The sequence below is a fragment of the Pleurodeles waltl genome, chromosome 2_1 (genome assembly GCF_031143425.1).
Source record: "Pleurodeles waltl isolate 20211129_DDA chromosome 2_1, aPleWal1.hap1.20221129, whole genome shotgun sequence".
Classification (NCBI taxonomy): domain Eukaryota; kingdom Metazoa; phylum Chordata; class Amphibia; order Caudata; family Salamandridae; genus Pleurodeles; species Pleurodeles waltl.
The window spans coordinates 452,667,240-452,686,238 of NC_090438.1; the positions used below are offsets into that span (position 1 = coordinate 452,667,240).

The following is an 18,999-nucleotide window of genomic DNA, read 5'->3' on the forward strand; positions in this document are numbered from 1 at the left end:
GGTACAAGGTGTAAGAAGGGAGCATAGGAGTGAAGGACTTATGGACAGATGTACAATGTTTTTTCTGTGTGAAAACGGCCCGAATCTCGGAGAAAAAAAGCATTTTGGTATGTACAAATGCTATTTTGCTATTTAGTAATCTCTTTACCAAATCACAAAATAGGTTTGCGAGTCGCAATTTGGAAGGGGTTTGCCAAGAGCGTCCCTTCCTAATTGCGAGCCGCAGAGATATGCAGGATTTTTTTGAGACCATGAATGCTGTCACAAAAGAATCACAGTTAACACCAATATCAAACTGCCATTAACCCATTCGCAAATGGGAAAGGGAATGGGGGTGCAAATATTTTTTCAGAGCGGGCAGTGGTCCCATGGACCACTGCCTACTCAGAACAAATTAAACTGAAAAGTTAAATTTTTTACTTCAAAATGCATTACGGTTTCCTTTAAAGAAAATGGTCTGCATTGCAGACAAAAGAAAATGCTTTATTGAAAAAGCAATCACAGATGTGGTGGTCATTAACAGTAGGTCGCAAATATTAATGTGGAAGGTGCCTTTTAGTCCCACTGAGAAATGCTAACCGTGTTAAATACACTCCTGTACATTTGTATTGCGACTCCCAAAAATTTGCAAAGTGTGAGTCACAAGAGCATATGGTCGCACATCTGGCCCTAAGTTGATTGTGTTAGCTTTTTAGCATGTGAAAACTACTGAATACTAATTTGAAGGCACTCAACTACAAGCCACATATTCAAAGATTTTATGAGCCATTTTCTCTATTTTAAACATACTAGATTAACCTCTGTCTCAAGCTTAAATTCAATGGCATTGATTCATTGATCCAGGTATCCCAATACAGCTTTGGTACATGGTTTTCTTCCTTTCAGCAGCACAAAAAGTGCTTCCATAGTTGTGGAATGCGAAGTTGTACAGTAACTCCACAACAAATGTTTTTATTCTTTTTTCCAATCTAACCCATTTTACAAAGCCAATTGCACATTCTCACTAAGAACTCTGTTGAACCTTTCTATCAAACCATTTTCCCGAGGAGGTGTCACTACAGTTTTAATATGCTTAATTCCATGACACCCCGAATATGTTTCAAATTCTTCTGATTAAATTGAGGACCATTATCAGTGACTACCTTTTCAGGGTAACCTTCTCTCCTCCAGATTTCTTCACAAAATTCCACCAGCATACATGACGTAATATCTCTCACCACACTTACTTCAGGCCACTTAGTATAATAATCCATCATTACAAACACATAGGGGGTCATTCCGACCCTGGCGGTCCATGACCGCCAGGGCCGGGGACCACGGAAGCACCGCCAACAGGCTGGCGGAGCTTCTAGGGCTATTCTGACCGCAGCGGTAAAGCTGCGGTCAGAAAAGGGGAACCGGCGGTTTCCTGCCGGTTTTCCCCTGGCCCAGGGAATCCTCCAAGGCGCCGCTGCAAGCAGCGCCGCCATGGGGATTCCGACCCCCTTCCCGCCACCCTGTTTCTGGCGGTTCTTACCGCCAGGAACAGGATGGCGGGAACGGGTGTCATGGGGCCCCCTAACAGGGCCCCACAAAGATTTTCATTGTCTGCTATGCAGACAGTGAAAATCGCGACGGGTGCCACTGCACCCGTCGCATCCCTGCAACTCCGCCGGCTCCATTCGGAGCCGGCTTCCTCGTTGCAGGGGCTTTCCCGCTGGGCCGGCGGGCGATCTTCTGGCGATCGCCCGCCGGCCCAGCGGGAAAGTCAGAATGACCCCCGCGGTCTATTGACCGCGGTGCGGTCTTTCGGCGGTTTCCGCCCGGCGGGCGCCGCCCGCCGCCCGCCGCCCGCCGGGCTCAGAATGAGCCCCATAGTTTTTTCCACTACTTACAAACTCAAAAGGTCCACATGGGAATGGCACAGAAAAGACTGGTGTTTTTTTTTTACAACATGAGTCTTGATCTATTCCCGGCCACCAAAAGTCTTCCCTCACTTTCCTTTTTATTCCAGGCATTCCTCTGTGACCTTCGTATAAAATATTCAACAACCCCTCTCTCAAATCCTGTGGCACTATTAATGTATCTCCCCTCCTTATCATGGCATCCTGATTAGAAAATTCTGACCACACATTTTTATAATTGATTAGCACATTTGCGTCTTCTCCCAATTTTGGCAATTTGTTTGGTAAATTATTTTTTAATATTTGCATTTCTACATCTTCTGTAACGTTTACTTTCTACTCATCCTCAGATATAGCCTTACCCTTAATAGCCAAAATGTCCACAACCATCCATTCTTCCTCCTCTTCCTTATCAATCTTTTGTAATGGCAACCTTGACAAACAATCAGTATTGACATTAGATATTCCTGGCACATATTTCACTGTAAATAAGTATTCTTGTAACCAATAGATCCACTACGCAGTCCTTGAAGATGCTCAACTAGCACGTTTTGTTGTAAACAAATTCACTAATGGTCTGTGATCAGTTTGTAACTCAAACTCTCTTTCCCATACATAGGTGGTCATTCCAACCCTGGAGGTCGGTGTTAAAGCGGCGGTAAAACCGCCAACAGGCCGGCGGTAAAAAAAATTGAATCACGACCGTGGCAGAAACCGCCAACATAGACAGCCACTTTAACACTCTGACCGCCCAGGCGGTACAAACAAACACCACGGCGGTAACCGCCAACAGACAGGCGGAGGACAATGTACCGCCCACACTATTACAACCCACCAATCTGCCACCTTTTCTTTGGCGGATTCACCGCAAACAAAAACATGGCGAAAACAGGACTTCGAAGGGAAAGCGCACACCTCTACACACCCCATGAGGAATCAGGACGCCATGGAACCGGAACTTCAGGTACTCCCAGCCTTAATCTTCCTGCTCCTCTACCAGGAGCACGAACACCAACAGCGAAGACCACTGTGAGTATTGCACCTACGACACAGGGGAGGGGGGAGGGAAAAAACAGTGACACACACACGCAACATCCCCACCCCCACCCTCACCCACTACAACACACACACTAATACATGCTGATACATTACAGTTACACCCCCAAGCCCCCCTGGGAGAATGCAAGGACAAAAGGAAATGAGTTGAATAATTGTGATATATTTAATTACATAAATCAAAAATATTTACAAATATATACATTTATACTATATACAATTATATACATCAAGAACACAAGTCCAAGGGATTTCACCATCATGGTCCGTGGATCACTGGGCCCAAAAGGCATGGGTGAGGCCATCACTCAATACCCGAACAAGACGGAGAGAACACTGCAGAGGCATCAGATAGAAATAAAACAGGCACCACAGGGGGAAGGGAAGGAGGGGCACCTCAGCCGGTTGAGTGCACAACGCCAAATACACGAGGGGGCTCCATGCCCACTGTTCAATCCTGGGGAGTGCAAAGCCACAGTCTCTCAAGTCTCTCCAGTGGGTGGGTTGCCCACTGCTGCATCCTGGGGAGTGCAAACCCACAGTCTCTCAAGTCTCTCCAGTAGGTGGTTTGCCCACTGCTTTATCCTGGGGAGTGCAATGCCACAGTCTCTCAAGTCTCTCCAGTGGGTGGTTTGCCCACTGCTGCATCCTGGGGAGTGCAAAGCCACAGTCTCACAAGTCTCTACAGTGGGTGGTTTGCCCACTGTTTAATCCTGGGGAGTGCAAAGCCACAGTCTCTCAAGTCTATACAGTGGGTGGTTTGCCCACTGATCAATCCTGGGATGTGCAAAGCTACAGTCTCTCAAGTCTTTACAGTGGGTGGGTTGCCCCTGATCAATCCTGGGGAGTGCAAAGCCACAGTCTCTCAAGTGGATAACAGTCTCCACTGGTTCTGGAGAGGGCATTGTGCCCAGAGTGCTTCATCCTGCCAAGGACAGGGGTAGTGGATGTAACTCTCCACTGGTTCTGGAGGGGGCTTTGTGCCCAGAGTGCTTTATCCTGCCAAGGACTGAGTTAGTGAATGTAACTCTCCGCTGGTTCTGGAGGGGGCTTTGTGCCCAGAGTGCTTCATCCTGCCCGTGGCGGCCTCAGTAGCATCGGAATCATTAGCGCTCAATGGCCTGCGGTGCTGCTGGCGGCGGTGTCCTGGGCAGCCGTTCTGCTGGTGGCGGTCTTGTCCTGGCCTGCGGTGCTGCTGGCGGTGGTGTCCTGGGCAGCGGTTCTGCTGGTGGCGGTCTTGTCCTGGCCTGCGGTGCTGCTGGCGGCAGTGTCCTGGGCAGCGGTTCTGCTGGTGGCAGTCTTGTCCTGGCCTGCGGTGCTGCTGGCGGTCCTGTCTTGGGTAGAGGTTCAGCTGGTGGATGTCTTTTCCTGGCCTGTGGTGCTGCTGGGGTCCTGTCTTGGGCAGCGGGGCTGCTGCTGGTGTTCCTGTCGTGGGCAGCGGGGAGGCTGCTGGCGGTCTTCTCCTGGGCAACGGGGCAGCTGCTGGTGGTCCTGTCTTGGGCAGCGGGGCTGCTGCTGGCGGTCCTGTCTTGGGCAGCTGGGCTGCTGCTGGCGGTCTTCTCCTGGGCAGTGGGGCTGTTGCTGGCGGTCTTGTCTTGGGCAGCGGGGCCTCTGCTTGCGGTCCTGTCTTGGGCAGCGGGGCAGCTGCTGGCGGTCTTCTCCTGGGCAGCGGGGCTGCTGGCAGTCTTGTCCGCTGTGCTGATCTTCCCAGACTTGCCAGTTTTAATGTGCCCCTTCCCCACCTTGGATGGTGTCGCAGCTGTCTCCACACTCCCAACTGTACCCCTGGGAGCGGCTTTGGTGGCTGATTTCTTTACCCTCTCCCACCGGGCACTGTCCAACTTTTTATGCTTGACAGGTGGGGGACTGTCCGTGCTGTGGCTCCTTGCCACACTGGCTGCCCAGCTGCCTGGTGCACTCCATAATCCGGTGACTACTGGCACCACTGGTCCCACTGATGTTGTGGCTGAGGTGCTAGGTTGGGACCTGGAGAGTCGGGCCCTAGGAGACTGAAGGGGTGGGGGAGGTGAGGGAAAGAGGTCAAGGCTGGCCAGGAAAAGGAACACTGGGATGGGTAGCTGGAAGAGGTTGTGGTTGTAGGAGGTGTACGTTTGGTGAATTTGGGTGAAGGTGCATGGGCTGTAGGCTGTTGTGAGGTGGATGGCTGTTGGGTGGGTGTGTGGCTGCATTTGTGTACCTTGGGAGGTGGCCTCACAGACACACTGGGAGAGGACACACAGGATGTGTGAATGGTAGTGGGGGTTGTGACTGCACATGAGCGGGGTGTGGTGGTGGGTGTGCTGGTGATGGACGTATTGGCTGAGGATGTAGTGCATGCAGGTGTGAGTGGAGACGAGTCAGGGAGGGAGGAGGGAGACAAGGAGGAGTGGAGGCAGTGGATGTTGGTGTGTCTGCATGTGTGTGATGCTTGCGTGAGTGCCTGTGGGATGTGTGGTGCTTATGTTTGCCAGAGCTTCCCTTGTGTGTTGAGGTGTGTGCATGCTGGTCTGATGGTGTGCTTGGGATAGGCTGAGGTACAGGGGTGTGGGTCTGGGTGGAGGAAGTTGGAGGGGGGAGGCTAAGGAAAGGGACAATGGCTGCCATCAGTGCTGAGGCCAAAGTCTGAAAAGCTCACTGAAGGGCTGCCTGACCAGAGTGAATGCCCTCCAGGTATGCATTGATCTGTTGCAACTGCCTCTCTACTCCATGGATGGCATTCAAAATGGTAGACTGCCCAACAGTGAGGGATGTGAGGAGGTCAATGGCCTCCTCACTGAGGGCAGCAGGGTAGACTGGGGCGAAGGTGATGCTCACCCTCCTGGGTGAGCGGGCACGGGGCAAACGCTGAGGGGCTGCTGGGAGGGCGGTGCTGGTAGGGGGGTGGCGGCTGTACCTGTAGATGCGGGGGGCACAGATGGGGCTGCCACCGCAAAGGAGCTCCCATCAGAGGAGGAGTCGGTTTGGCTGGTGCCAGCTCCTGTCCCCGTCCTGGAGCTCCCCTTGCCCTCCGTCCCACTGGTGACTTCAGACTCCGTAGTGTCGCCCTCCAGGGCCATGTTGGATGCAGCTCCTTCCTGCTCCGGTGCCACTGCTCCTCCACCTGACGATGCTAATGCACACAAAAACAGGGAGACCACAAAAAGGGGGGGAGACAGAAGAAAGACATGTTGAGTGCATGCAATACCGCTACCGTTGGCGGACACGACAGACACAGAAGCCCCCTGCACTGCACCGCGCACTTGGAGTCCAATATTCAATCCCTGGGACATGGCTTACAAGGCTATGGCCGATTTCTGCACACATGGATGTCACAGGAGCCTGACTCGGTGTAGTTGGCACTGTACACAGGTGGGGTGGGGTGCCACAGGGCCTGCCTGAAGAAGGGAGCTTAACTACTGAACTCGCAATGGCATAGGGGAACCCACAGCCCACCTCCCCCACCCAACACCTCCAATGCACGCTGAATCAGCAGAATGAGAGTGTACTCTCCCCCTTGTTGATGCTGTGATGCCCTCATGCGTCCATCCAACTCCGGGTACGCCACCACCAGGATCCTGAACATCAGGGAGGTCATTGTGTGACGGGCACCCCTCCCACGTTGGGAGGCCATCCCCAACTGGGCCTCCGCCATCTTCTTGCTCCAGCGGCGAATGTCCTCCCATCTTTTCTCGCAGTGGGTGCTCCGTCTGTGGTAGACCACCAGGGTCCGGACTTCCTTGGCGATGGCACGCCAAATGTCCTTCTTCTGGTGGGTGCTGACTGACAAGAATTGTACAGTGGAAAAAGAGAAGTAATTACCAACTGCACCGTCACAGTCATTGGCCCGCATCCCTACCCTTGCCATGACACACATGCACTCACCGTCGTTTCATGCACGCCTCATTCTCACCCTCCCCTATCTTTCATCCACCCCACTCCACACAGGCATTACCCATACAGCATGCTCACAGTGAACTTACCTGTTTGTCTGGAGGACCGTAGAGTAGCGTGTACTGGGGTAGGACCCATCCACGAGTTTCTCCAACTCCTCCGTGCTGAAGGCGGGGGCCTTTCCCCAGACACACGAGCCATTGTCTTTTCCAGTCTGAGGTCACAGCAGCACTTGCAGTGTAGGTCCTCTCCTGTCGAAGATCAGGTATCAAGTGATTGAACAGACAGAAAATGGCAGTCACGTTCGCAGCGGTGCATACCGTCACCGCTGGCGTACATCGTCATTGGCTCCTGAGACCCATAGGGTCCAATGTTAACCAATGCAGAATTGCTCTGTGGTCTTCGACCGACATTTCATGGGCCCACATGGCATTATTTTTGACTGCGTCACACATACCTAGGCCTTGCCTAAACACTCATACAGGCAAATGTCGAACTGCTAATATTTTCAGAGTAAGCTGTGTTTACGTACCTCAGAGTTGGTTGACTCTCTGCTCGCTGTTCTCCTCCATATGCACCGTCCGCTGGGGCATGTGAGGAGATGGCAGCATCCTCCAGTGTACAGACCACTGGTGGACCTGTCGACAATGGATGAGCGACATGTGATCATCACCTATAGGCTTGATCGTGCCACAATCCTAGAACTGTGTGCCCAGTTGGAGCCAGACCTGATGTCAGCTATCCACCATCCCACAGGAATCCCCCCTCAAGTGCAGGTGCTGTCGCTACTCCATTTCCCAGCAAGTGGGTCTTTTCAAACTACAGTGGCCATAGCATCAGGGATGTCCCAGCCTATTTTTCCAACATGTTGTCCAGAGTGTTGTCTGCCCTGCTGAAACACATGCAGAGCTACATCGTTTTCCCTCAGGTGGAGGATTTGCCTACAGTGAAAGGTGATTTCTATGCCCTGGAACATATCCTCAACATCATAGGTGCCATTGATGGGACACATGTGGCATTGGTACCCCCCACAGGAGTGAACAGGCGTACATAAACTGGAAGAGTTACCATTCCATGAATGTGCAGATGGTGTGTTTGGCAGACCAGTACATCTCCCATGTTAATGCAAAATTCCCTGGCTCAGTGCATGACGCTTACATCCTGCGGAATAGCAGCATCCCCTATGTGATGGGGAAACTCCAGAGGCACCAGGTGTGGCTATTAGGAGAGCACATGGACACAATACAGTGGGAATAGTTGTCTGGGTCTGTGGATGTCCCTATGTGTTAGTGTGTGTCTAACAGTTGTCCCTCAACATTTGCAGGTGACTCTGGTTACCCCAACCTGTCATGGCTACTGACCCCAGTGAGGAACCCCAGGACAAGGGCAGAGGAACACTACAATGAGGCCCATGGGCAAACTAGGAGGATTATAGAGCGGACCTTCTATGAGGCCTCGTGAAGGCCAGGTTCCGGTGCCTGCATATGACTGGTGGTTCCCTATTCTACTCACCAAAGAAGGTATGCCAGACCATCGTGCCTGCTGTATGCTTCACAACTTGGCTTTGTGACGACAGGTGCCTTTTCTGCAGGAGGATAGTCCAGATGGAGGTGTTGTGGCAGCTGTGGAGCCTGTGGACAGTGAAGATGAGGAAGCAGAAGAGGAGGACATCGACAACAGGAACACGGTAATCCTGCAATACTTCCAGTGAGACACAGGTAAGAAGACAACACTACCTGCTACATCTAATTTAAATCTACTACCTCTCTACTGTCTGTCATGCTCACCCAGTGTATGGTCACTGAGTTGTCACTTTCCCTTACGATTTCACAGATGTGGGTCCCACTGTGTGGCATCTGCTTTGTTTGCTCATGGACTAGAGTTGTGTGACATAGGTATGTTGAAATTACATTTGAAAGAGCATTTTGCCACTGTAATTGCTAATACACTATTTCAAAATCACAGACAGACTCCTGATTGTTTTGTGCTTTAAGGGTGTTTATTTTAGTGCTCAATATTGGAGGGGGTTGTAAAATGGTGAGGGGGGATGGTGGAGGAATGTCCATGGCAGAGTCCATTCACAAGTGCATTGTCCAAAGGGGCATAGGAAGTGGAGCTGGGGCAGTTTAAGGATGGACAGGGTGACAAGGTGGGACAAATGGATGACAATAAGGGTGGTCTCATTTATTGGCGAGGGTCTTGGCATCGTTCTCTGTCTTTGTCCTCGATCTCAGGGACCGTTTGTGGGGTGGTTCTCCCTCTTCAGGGCATGGGGTGCTGGTGTGGTGGTCCTGTGGCGGTGCCTCCTGTCCACTAGCGCCGGCAGAGGTGGTGGGCAGTTCATCGACCAGGCTAGTGTCAGGGGCCCCTTGTTGTGCCACAGTGTCCCTCCTGGTGTGGACGAGTTCCTTCAGCACCCCTACAATGGTGCCCAGGGTGGAATTGATGGATTTGAGTTCCTCCCTGAAGCCCAAATACTGTTCTTCCTGCAGCCGCTGGGTCTCCTGAAACTTGGCCAGTACCGTTGCTATCGTCTCCTTGGAATGGTGGTAGGCTCCCATGATGTTGGAGAGGGCCACAAGGAGAGTGGGTTCCCTGGGCCTGTCCTCCCCCTGTTGCACAGCAGTCCTCCCAGCTTCCCTGTTGTCCTGTGCCTCTGTCCACTGAACCGTGTGCCCACTGCCACTGACCCCAGGTCCCTGATTGTCTTGGGTTGGTGGGTTTGCCTGGGGTCCCTGTAGTGGTGGACACACTGCTGATTGACGTGTCCTGGGGACAGAGGGATGGGCCCGCTGGGTGGTTGCTGTGGCGGTGTTTTCTGAGGGGGGAAGCTCTGTAGTGGCCTGTTCCAGTGTGAGGGGAACCGACTGTCCAGAGGTCCCAAATGGGCTGGGCTGGTCATCTAGATCCAGTTGGACAGAGTTGCTGTCATCGCTGTGGGCCTCTTCTGTGGGTGGAGTGGACATGTCTGGACCCTTCTGTCTGGAGACGTTGGGTAGGGGTCCTGCAGGGGTGTAAAGGCATGATTATTGCATCTGTATGTGCCATGGTGTGCAATGGGTGGGTGACCCTGTACTTCAGTGCTTGCATTCTTGTGTGGGACCTTCTGTGATAATGGTTTAGGGGGGTGTGTAGGTATGTTCAGTGGCCATGCATTGGTGATGGGTGTCCATGCTTTGGTGTTGCATAAGTGGATTACATGTGAAATGTTAACGGTGACCACTATTTAAATGTATAGGGCTTATGTTTGTGTTTCTGTCCTCCTGTAATACCATTAATTGTGATTGTATAAGTCCTGTGTTTGTGTAGGTCGATTGTTATACCTAGTAAAGTACAATTGTTATGTGTTTTCAGTCATTGTATTGCATACAAGCCTTTTCATTTTTCTAATTTCCCTATCGTTTTTTGACTATTATAATTGGTTTTGAAATAATTCTGAGTAAGAAATAAACTCAATAGTAACAGAATTCAAGACTGTGCTTATAACTTAGGTTAAATCTGTCTCTACCCGCCAATGCTTGTTTTGTTGATGCTTTATTTACCCTAGGCTGGGTTGAGTTAAAGGGTTCCCCTTTTGGTTAATTGGTGTTGCATGCAGGGCATGGGTTTGGGATGTGTGGTTTGTGATAGTGGGACATGTGTGAGGAGTTGGAGTGATGGGGGTGAGGGCGAGGGTGGGGGTATGTGATTGCATGCAGGTAGGGTGGGGGATGTAATAGTTAAGATTTGGCTTACCAGAGTCCATTCCTCCAGCTACTCCTGCCAGGCCCTCAGGATGCAGTATAGCCAAGACCTGCTCCTCCCATGTTGTTAGTTGTGGGGGTCCGATCGCCAGTCCTCTGTACCGCGATGTGGTGTCTTGTGACCACGGAACGCACCTTCCCCTGTAGGTCGTTCCACCTCTTCCTGATGTCATCCCGTGTTCTTGGATGCTGTCCCACTGCGTTGACCCTGTCTACGATTCTGCGCCATAGCTCCAGCTTCCTAGCAATGGAGGTGTGCTGCACCTGTGATCCAAATAGCTGTGTCTCTACCCGGATAATTTCCTCCACCATGACCCTGAGCTCCTCTTCAGAGAACCTGAGGTGTCTTTGCGGGGCCATGGGGTGGTGTGGTTGATGTGTGGGGTGGTGTGTGCTGCCTCCCGTGCGGCCCCGCCCCCCTGCTCCCATTCGCTGTCCTACCCTCCTGCCTCCCAGCTGACCCCTCCTCCCCTCCTACCACCTTATGGCGGCTGCTGTGCAGCCGCGCGCAGCGGGCGTGCCGCTGGCAAGCCCGTCTGCGTATGTCCGCGCCTGGACCGTGCCCAGCGTCAGAACCCCTGGCCCCCACCGCACACAAAGCACCGGACTGAGATACGACTCCGCCTCCCTCAACGCCCTCAACCCCGGACGAACAGCCACCTGCTACCAAGCCACCCCAAAGCGAACCGATGGACCCTTCACGTGTCAAGCCTGCAAATACACATGCCTCCAAACCTGCAGACCACCCACCGGCCCTCGCAACAACAACAACCACCTCAAGTGCATCCTCCTCAACACACGCTCCGTCCACAAGCACGCCATCGAACTTTGGGACCTCCTAGACACAACAGCACCAGACATCGCTGTCATCAGGGAAACCTGGATGAACGCTTCCTTGGCTCCAGACATCGCCATAGCCATCCCCGACAGCGACAAGATCGCCCGGAAGGACCGCGTCAACCAAACCGGAGGAGGAATCGCCATCATCTACAGGAACACCATCAACATCACGACCACCACCGAAGACACACCCCTCGCCGCCGAACACGAACACTTCCAGATTCACACCGACCCCAAGACCACCCTCAGAGGAACACTCATCTACAGACCCCCGGGCCCACGCGCGCAATTAAGCGAAACCATCGCAGACTTCATCATCCCGCATGCCCTAGCCTCACCAGAATACATCCTCCTCGGGGACCTGAACTTCCACCTGGAGAAAAACAATGACAACACCACCACCACACTGCTCGCCAACCTCGCCAACCTCGGACTCAAGCAACTGGTGAGCACCCCACCCACATCGCTGGCCACACACTCGACCCCATCTTCTCCGCCAGCAACCACGTCTCCTTCAGCCACTCCTCCGGACTACACTGGACCGACCACAGATGCGTCCACTTCACCTTCAAACGGCAGACTCACCACCATCGCACACAACAAATCCCCCGCAGATGCTGGAGCAAAATCACCACAGACCAGCTCCTCTCAACACTGAGCCAGAACCCACCAGCCAACATCACTGACATCAACAACGCAGCCCAAAACCTCACACAGTGGATCACCAACTGTGCCGACAACCTCGCACCACTTAAGAACCCCCAAGGCGGGACCAGCAACAGGAAAACCCCATGGTTCACGGACGCCCTCAAAGAATCTAAGAAATCCTGCCGAGCCCTCGTAAAAACCTGGTGCAACGAACGAACCACAGAAAACATGACAGCCCTCAAGATCGCCGACCGTGAACACCACCAGCTGATCCGCTCCACCAAAAGGACATAATTCGACTAGACAACAACACCCACAACAGCAAGGAACTCTTCAACATCGTCAAAGAGCTCTCCAACCCCAGCGCCAGCTCCTACGACATCACACAGTCACAAGAACTCTACAACTCCCTCACCACGTTCTTCCACCGAAAGATCGCAGATCTACACGACAGCTTCGGACCCCAGACCCCACCTCCTACCACCGAACCAGCAGCCCCCACCACTACCCTCAGCTAATGGACCCCTATCAGCTCAGAAGAGACCAGAAGCATCATGAACACCATCCACTCCGGCCCCCCCTCAGACCTTTGCCCCCATCACATCTTCAACAAAGCTGACACCATCATCGCACCCCATCTCCGGAACATCATCAACAGCTTGTTAGCATCAGCCACCTTCCCCGAGAGCTGGAAGCACGCAGAAATCAACGCCCTCCTGAAAAAACCCACGGCAGACCCCAATGACTTGAAGAACTTCCGCCCCATCTCTCTTCTTCCCTTCCCGGCCAAGGTCATCGAGAAGGCCGTCAATAAGCAGCTGACCGCTTACCTCGAGGCTAACAACTCGCTCGACCCATCCCAGTCTGGATTTCGAGCCAACCACAGCACAGAAACCGCTCTCATCGCAGTCACCGATGACATCAGGACCCTGATGGACAATGGAGAAACAACCGCCCTCATCCTCCTGGACCTCTCGGCAGCCTTCAATACCGTGTGCCATCGCACCTTAATAACCTGCCTCTACACCACTGGAATCCTAGGAAAGGCCCTGGACTGGGTCATCTCATTCCTCTCCGACAGAACCAAGAGAGTCCGCCTCCCTCCCTTCCGCTCAGAACCCACCGAGATCATCTGCGGCGTACCCCAAGGATCCTCGCTCAGCCCAACCCTCTTCAATATCTACATTAGCCCCCTCGCCGCCATTGCACACAAACACAACATCAACATAATCTCCTACGCCGATGACACCCAGCTGATACTCTCCCTCACCAAAGACCCAGCCACTGCCAAAACCAACCTACAGGAAGGAATGAAAGACGTCGTAGAATGGATGAAGCTCAGCCGCCTAAAACTGAACTCAGACAAGATTGAGGTCCTCATCCTCGGACAATCCCCATCCTCCTGGGACGACTCCTGGTGGCCCACGGCGCTGGCAACCGCACCAACCCCCTCGGATCACGTATGCAACCTCGGGTTCATCCTGGACTCCCTCCTCACGATGACCAAGCAAGTCAACACCGTTTCGTCATCATGCTTCAACACCCTACGCATGCTCTGGAAGATCTTCCGGTGGATCCCCGCCGAAACCAGAAAGACGGTTACCCATGCCCTCGTCACAAGCCGACTGGACTACGGAAACACCCTATACGCAGGAACCACCGGCAAGCTTCAGAAACGACTACAACGCATACAGAACGCCTACGCACGCCTCATCCTCGACATTCCTCGCCACAGCCACATATCCGCCCACCTAAAACACCTGCACTGGCTCCCCATCAACAAGAGGATCACCTTCAGGCTCCTCACCCACGCACACAAAGCACTCCACGACATGGGCCCCGAATACCTCAAAAGACGCCTCTCGTTCTACACGCCCACCCATCAGCTCCGCTCAGCCAGCCTCACCCTCGCCACTGTCCCACGGATCCGCAGAACCACCGCCAGAGGAAGATCATTCTCCTACCTGGCAGCCAAAGCATGGAACACCCTCCCCGCACACCTAAGAACTACCCAGGACCATCTTGCCTTCAGGAAACACCTCAAGACATGGCTCTTTGAGCAGCAGTAACACTTCCCTCCTTCCAGAGCCTTGAGACCCTCACGGCTGAGAAGCGCGCTCTATAAATGGACTGATTGATTGATTGATGTGTGAGGTGATATTTAGAGGTGTGTTGTGTGAGGTGTGTGGATGTTATGTGAGTGATAATGTTGAGTGCCTGTGGATGCTAGTGTTGTTGATGGTGGTGTCTCTCTCTGGCCTTCAGTCGCAATTGTGGTCGTACTGGTTTGTGGGTGATGTGGGTGTGTGTTTTATATTGTATTGAGTGTGTGGGAGTGGTGTGTGTATATGTATCAGGTGTGTTTATTTTGAATTGTCCAATGTGGTTGTGTTTTGTAAGTGTGTGTGTATTTTGAGCGCAGCGGAGTGTACCGCCAATAGAATACCGCAGTTGAAAGACCGATGCGTGGATTCGTGTGTCGTGATAGTGTGGGAGTATTCCTGTTGGTGTGACGGTGTCAGTTTTGTTATCGACAGTTTATCACTGACCTTTGGTGTGGCAGACTTGTGTGGGTGTCAAAAGTTTGGCAGATTCAGGCCTTTGGGTCATAATGATCGTGGCGGAATTCCGCTGCAGCGGCGGTGTGTTGGCGGTCTTCTGCACGGCGGTAAGTGGCTTTTACCGCCAATGTTGTAATGACCCCCATAGTTCTTAAAATGCTGCACTCCTGACCAGCAAGCAAGCGCCTCCTTTTCCATTGTAGAATAACTTATTTGTCCCCCCTTTAACGTTCTTGAGGCAAATGCCACCACCCTTTCCTTTCGATTGCTTTCTTGCATCAACACGGCTCCTAATCCATATGTGCTAGCATCAGTAGACACTATAATGAGATCTTGCGCAACAAAAGGATTCAATTCCACAACATTCACAATACTTTTCTTAAAATCCTCAAATGCTTGTTGCCAGTTATCTGTCTATTCACATTTCTGACCATTCTTCAATACTTGCAAAGACTGTGCTTTCTATGCAAAGTTTTTTAAAAATTTCGCATAGTATTGCGGCAATCCCAAAAAGGACCTCAGCTGATCTTTGTTAATAGGACATGGTGCCTTTTATAAAGCTTCCATTAGCCTAACCTTGGGTTTAATTCCATCATAAGATATGGCATGACCTACATATTCAACACTTTGGCGCAAAAAAATGCATTTTTTGGTTTCCACTGTGAGCCCCACATTCTCCAACACTCCACACACTTTTCTCAACAAACCATCATTCTCCTTATCATCTTCTCCCCACACCAAAATATCATTTTGAAAAAAATCTTTCATTTTTTATGTTTCCTAACAAACACTGCATGGCCCTATGAAATACTGCCGAAGCAGAGGTGAGACCAAATGGCATGCACACAAATCTGAATGCCCCTCCCGGTGTAATGAACAAGGTAAGATGTTTTGAATCAGGATGTAACAAAATTTGATGTTAAGCACTTGATAAATCAAATGTTGAATACACCCTTCCTCTCTTGAATCCACCCAACAATTCATTAATATTAGGTATAGGATGCCGATCCACCCATACATTATTGTTGAGGTCTCTTAAATCAACACACATTCTAATATTGCCATTCGATTTCGAGGCTAAAACCACTGGGCTCAACCAGTTGGAAGACTCAATGCGCCCAATCACCCCCATTTCTAACAACTTTGTCAATTCTGCTATTAGCGGTTCTCATAGCACAACTGGTACTCTTCCCACCTTGTGAGCTTTTGCAATTGCTCCTTCATTTAAGATGATTTTATGTTGAAATTTCTTTAAACACCCTAATTGTTTTCCAAACAAATGTGGGAACTCTTCTTTACATTTGACAATATTCTGTAGTGAGTCCTAGTTTGTTTTACTGGGATAATGGGAGTTAGCTTAGCCTTTGGCTTGCAGACTCATGCCCACGACACCTAGTGACTTTTAACCCCTTCAGTGCCTATGACGAGGTGATCTCGTCCAAGGCACCTGGGAACCGGTGAGAGCTCTAGCGCTCCCCCCCATGGGCCCCCCACCCACACCCCTGGTCGTGGATGGAAGGGGAATTGCGCGCTGATTGTCACACAAGCCTCCTCCTTCACGCTGGAAGCTCAGCTTCCAGCACACTGCATTTCTCTTCCGATCACATGGAGGAAGCCGGTGAGACTTCAAAGGGAAGGAAATGAATTTCCTTCCCTTTGAAGTCTCTCTGAGCGTTTCAAAAGCCGGATTGTAAAGCAATCTGGCTTTTGAAACGCCCACTAGACACCAGGGAATTATTTATTGTTATGAAACTTGCATGAGGGAGCGACCCCTTGGGCAAGGGTCGCTCCCAGGGGGGGGCATTTTTTTGAAGGCCTTTTCTGCCCCTGGGGGGGCAGAAACCTCTATGCACCAGGGATCTTATTTTTTTGTTGTTGTTTTTGTTGTTGTTTTTTTTTTGTATTTTTAAGGTGGGGAGTGACCCCTTAGGCAAGGGTCGCTCCCCTGGGGGGCAAATTGTATTTAGACCATTTCTGCGCAGTTCAGCGGATTTTAGTTCAATCTGCCCCCAAGGGGGGCCGAAACAAGTAGGCACTGTGGATTTTTTTTTTTGCTCCAATGTCACGGAAGGGGAGCGACCCCGTAGGCAAGGGTCGCTCCCCAGGGGAGGTGGGGGGGTGGTTAGGGGCAAATTATTTTAGGCAATTTCTGCCCCAGAGGGCAGATCGGCCTATTGTTATTAGGCCGATCTGCCCCCAGGGGGGGCAGAAACCTCTAGGCGCCAGGGATAATTTGTTTTGTGTGTTTTTTTTTTATTTGTTTTTTTAGAGATGGGGAGCGACCCATTAGGCAAGTTGGGGGGCAAATTGTATTTAGACCATTTTTGCCCCCCTTGGGGCAGATCAGACAATTTTTGTTAGGCCAATCTGCCCCCATGGGGGCAGAAACCACTTAGGCACCAGGCAGTGGTGTCTGTGTATGGTGTGTTTTCTTTAGGGAGGCAGCCCCCTGGGTAAGGGTCGCTCCCCATGGGAGCACATAACTGTTGGCCATATCTGCCCCCCATTGGGGGAAGGTGGGCCTATTTTTGGAAGGCCCACCAGAGGCCAGGGAAGTTTTTTTCCCAAAAATAAAAGGGTGGGGGTATGGCCATACCCACACCCCAAATAAATGGGGCCAAGGTTGTTCTGCCCACTAGTGGGCAGATGGGGCAATTACCACTGATCCACACCCCAGGGCGGCAGAAAGTCTACTAGATGCCAGGGAATTAAAAAATAATAATAATATTGGGGTGGTGGCTACCAACCAGTATGGGCCTGGTTACGCCCCCACCTCAACTGAAGGGGGTAACAGTCTTTAAGCTCTCCCCCGCACTCTAAAACATCTTATCCCACAGCATTTTGGGTTTTAGTTTTACATTTGGGCCATGAGAACTTGGCTTACTCTCAAAAAGCGTCCCACTTGGAATGGTGAGGTCTGCACTTTATGGACTTTGGGACGCTGCCATGTAGAAAAATCCACAAGACCTAGACACATCTGAAAACTAAACATCTGGGTGATTCCAGACTGGTGTGTTTCACATGCACCCCGCACCATTTTTGTACTCACAATCCCCTATAAACCTTCAACTTTGCTGGAAATCGAAAAAATTCCCACGTTTTTGTGATGGAACCTTCCGGAATCTGCAGAAGTCCACAAAATTCCTACCACCCAGCATTGTCTCATCTATGTTGATAAAAATTCTGCTGCACTTGTCAGCCTAAAAATGTTTTATTGCAAACTGCCCTTTTGGACACCTTTTGTTCCCCCTCAATATCAACATGTTTTTGGCTCTTCCCTTTCACAAGCACTTCGTCCACCTACACAAATGAGGTATCATTTTTACGTGGAGACTGAGGGGAACATTGGGTGGTATGAAATGTGTCCCAGTGTGGTGATCCCACACAGAAATGTGGGAAACATTTGATTTTTTAGCTAAATTTGAGGTTTGCTGAGGATTCTGGGTGAGAAAACATTGGGGGGATCCACGCAAGTCACACCTCACTGTACTCCCTCAGGTGTCTAGTTTTCAGAAATGTCTGGGTTTGGTAGGTTTCCCTAGAAGGCAGCTAAGCCGAGGAGCAAAAACTCAGGCGCACCCCTGCAAAAACAGGTAGTTTTGTATTTGATCATTTTGATGTGTCCACATTGTGTTTTGAGCCATTTCCTTTCGTGGGCGCTAGGCCTACCCACACAAGTGAGGTACCATTTTTATCGGGAGACTTGGGGGAACACTGGGTGGAAGGAAATTTGTGGCTCCTCTCAGATTCCAGAACTTCCGTCACCGAATGTGAGGAAAATGTGTTTTTGTAGCCCAATTTTGAGGTTTGCAAAGGATTCTGGGTAACAGAACCTGGTCAGAGCCCCACAAGTCACCCCATCTTGGATTCCCATAGGTCTCTAGTTTTAAAAAATGTACAGGTTTGGTAGGTTTCCCTAGGTGCCGGCTGAGCTAGAGGCCAAAATCTACAGGTAGGCACTTTGCAAAAAACACCTCTGTTTTCTGTCAAAAAATGGGATGTGTCCATGTTGTGTTTTAGGGCATATCCTGTTGCGGGCGCTAGGCCTACCCACACAAGTGAGGTATCATTTTTATCGGGAGACTTGGGGGAATGCTGGGTGGAAGGAAATTTGGGGCTCCTCTCAGATTCCAGAGCTTTCTCTCACCGAAATGTGAGGAAGATGTGTTTTTTTAGCCAAATTGTGAGCTTTGCAAAGGATTCTGGGTAACAGAACCTGGTCAGAGCCCCACAAGTCACCCCATCTTGGATTCCCCTAGGTCTCTAGTTTTTCAAAAATGCACAGGTTTGGTAGGTTTCCCTAGGTGCCGGCTGAGCTAGAGGCCAAAATCTACAGGTAGGCACTTTGCAAAAAAACACCTCTGTTTTCTGTCAAAAAATGGGATGTGTCCACATTGT

The 18,999-nt window shown here is 51.1% G+C and overlaps 1 protein-coding gene across 1 annotated transcript in view; it reads right to left on the minus strand.

Annotated features, from left to right (window-relative positions):
* Window positions 1–18,999, minus strand: part of KLHL4 (kelch like family member 4) — a 924,273-nt gene that overhangs the window by 231,818 nt on the left and 673,456 nt on the right. The gene's annotated exons all lie outside the window — the stretch shown is intronic.